The sequence below is a fragment of the Dioscorea cayenensis genome, chromosome 9, assembly GCF_009730915.1.
Source record: "Dioscorea cayenensis subsp. rotundata cultivar TDr96_F1 chromosome 9, TDr96_F1_v2_PseudoChromosome.rev07_lg8_w22 25.fasta, whole genome shotgun sequence".
NCBI lineage: Eukaryota > Viridiplantae > Streptophyta > Magnoliopsida > Dioscoreales > Dioscoreaceae > Dioscorea > Dioscorea cayenensis.
Window position 1 is genome coordinate 7,720,614 of NC_052479.1, and position 3,419 is coordinate 7,724,032.

Consider the following 3,419-nt stretch of genomic DNA (forward strand, 5'->3'; position numbering starts at 1 on the left):
TTTGGGAGTATTTCAGATTGGTACTGTAGCAAGACATTGTAGAAAATACTGTAGCAATTCATTGTAGGCTGAATCTTGTTCACGACCGGTCGAGAAAAAGTGAATTCGGAGAATCCACATCGCGTGTGGAAATTATCAACACCCGTGTGAAAATTCCACGGGCCATGTGGTGAATCCACAGGGGCGTGTGGATATCCAATTCCAGCCATATTTAGGGCCGATTTCAGCCCCGATTTCAATATTCTTTTCTCCATATTTTCCCCAACTTGAGAGAGTGCGTCGGCTAGGGTTTGGAGAGGTATTGGCTAGGGATTTTGAGAGGTTCTATGGCTCCGACATCGCGCTCCATTCGGAAGAAGGTTAGTGGGAGAGCTTTCATTGGCACCGATCCGGTGAGGTTTATCCTAGGCCGGACAAAGGGACCCTTGGACGAGTAAAGGCTTCTCCACAAGACCATCGTCACGACTACCGAGGGGTTTTCTATGGATTACTTATCTTCACATTTGATTTCATTGATTGTAACTAGCTCCATGGAGAGCTAAACCCCCTAGTGGGTACTTGGATTTCTGAACCCTAGGATGTATTCGTTTCATTAAACTTTGTTATTATGCTTTCATTAATTGATGTTTTATTTGAGTTCCAATCTTGAATGCTTGATTGATTGAATGCTCCCTTAGAGTGACACTAGGGTTGAGAGTTCACCTTGTTAACCCTTGTGAGTAAGTGACACACCATGAGAGTTAGATAAAGCAAGATTGGAAAGGGTTGAGAGGGTGAGTCGCGAGGTAGCGGAGTGTCCCCTTTCCCCTATGGTGTGATTCATCATACCTCCATTTCCTCGAGTTCTTTGCGGTCATAGTAGAGTGAATCGGCCAAAGGATGACCTTCCACTGAAGCTTAGTTACAGAGGCGACGGAGTGAAGTGTTGAAGTGATTTTAGCACCAAGGGCTTAATTGTGACTAGGGACCTTTCACCTGGACCAAAGGGTTAGGTATACATCTAGGAAGAGGATTTATCACTTGGAATCCCTAGAATTCATTCCGATTCTATACGAGTGTGAGGTTGAGAGATTGCTCAATTTCTCCTCCGGCACATGCATAGAGTTAGGCATGGTTGACCTTAGGTTTAGGATCATGTATTGAAGGATCTCCACTACTCATTAATGAATTAATTAGAAAGCATATTAGAGGGTGTTTGCACTTGAAATGATTGTCCTAGGAGGAGCAATATCCGGGTACCCCATTTATATTGATTGCCTTACCTCCTCTTTACTTGTGCCTTCTCTCTTGTCTCTTTTACTTTTGTATACATTACATCTTGTTACACAACTATTATTCACTTTTCTCTTAGTTAAGAAACAATTCAAGTATTTTTTATTCCCTACTCCCTGTGGATACAATACCCACTCATTTGTGATTTATTACTTCGACAAATCCATGTACTTGTCGGACATACGCAAGGGGCATTGTCAGAAATGCGCCATGAACTCAGTGTGCTGTGCGGCTTGTGTCATGTGCACCTCAGCAACTCAGTCTAGAGTACACCTACAGCACTCTAAAGCCTCTCAAAATGATCATAGGCTCGATATGGAGAAAACATGCGAACTAGGGGTGGATCCTGTGCTATAGGTGTCTCCTTGGTCTCGTAGTGCTCTAATCTGCGCCCGGGGAGTGGCCTCGAGAAACCTCCATCGTGTCATCTCTGCCTCTATTATGCGTGGTGTAGGGTGTAATCAATGCATACACTCTCGACTGACACTTATGAACCATCCCCATCAATCTCATAGTCTCAATGCCCAATGGAGCAGGTATAGTCGCCTTCTCGGCCCATCGAATCTCATCAAGTAAGCCCATAACGATGACTAACCTCGTGATATAGGAACTAGAGAAGAGGGCACTCGATCACGGCATCTCGCCCTTAATGTCGTATATACTCTGTCGGGATGTGTCCCAAGTGTAGCGGTGTGCTCTATACCATAGAGTATAGTTATAGTAGCTCCTGTCGGCTGAGCACACCAGTACTATCACCACGCCCATTCACTGACCTGCTCAGAATGGCGTGAATGTATCTGTAACTCGGCCGAGAGAGGCAGCTAGCCTTTGAAACTCCGCGCTCATACTGCCCCTGTCCACATAACGCACTGCATGCACGCTACGGCGTCAAACTCCAAGGATAATCTATGGTCAACTACTCATATTCCTCAGTCTCTGTGTATACCGCATCATATAGCCCCATCCATATCGAAAACTAAGTCATACTCAAGCTATGGTACTATCCGAGGGCTCAAAAATATATAGCTCCTATAATGTTAAAAGTAGAATATGAGTGATCGAACTCGAATGATGCTAAAACCTCGAGTGTAAATGTGCGGATGGCAGGCTCTCTGATCGACAATAAACAGCCCCAACTGCAAACCACAAGCATATCTTCTATCTCCTCCACCATATCACCTGCCATCTGGATCTCTTTCAAAGTGTCTATGTCTGGATAACGCGACTGCCCAAATTGTAACTTCGACAACCTCTCAAAGTAAGTCTAGTGCTCGGGAATCATGAAATCCATGCGTTCGGCCTCATGTGATTACTCTTAGTGGTGCTTGCCATCATGCTTCTTCGATCTGGGGGCCATATCTGCAAAATCAACACATAAAATTAATCAAAAGAATTCAAAAATTAATTTTGTAGAATTCCACATGGTCGTGTAGGATTTCCACGTGCTCGTGTGGATCCAAGGGCTGTGAAAACCGCATGGCCACGCCCCACTAAACCAAACATACGCCTTTGTGTCATTTCTAACTTTGTTCTAAGCATGCATAAAACTTAAAAACATAGAAACGAAGCAACATTCAGTATTTTAATCGATTAAAATCAATTTATGGTGAAGAAAAGAGGAGTTGAGGGTTTACCAACAGCTGAAGATGAAAACCTTCGAATTCAGCTAAAAATTCAAGTAAAACACCTCAAGATCAACGACGCGAGATCAGGAAAGTAGTGGAGAGTGTTCTCTGATTGATTGGGAGTGTAAGAATGAATAATCTCAAAGGGCTTTTAAAGAAATCTCGCGGCTTTTGTGTTTCTGTACATTCACATAGACTTATGGAAATTACCCACGCCCGTACGACTCCATAGGAGAGACCCATAGGGGCAGATGCACGCCCCTCTACGCTCTCAGGAAAATACTCTTTGCCTCTTTACACAACCACACGGGCGTTCAGAAATTCCCCACGTCCGTGCTCCCGACCCACAATGGCATCTCCATGGCCCTGTGGCTCTTATGTCCAACCGAGAGAATTCTCTAAGTGTTTCCCACAACAATGCGGAATTTCCACACGGGCGTGGAACTTCACAGGGCCTGTTCACAGGGGCAGACGCACGCTCCTGTGTATTCTCATGATGGAAAGGAGCTCATCTGCAGAGAT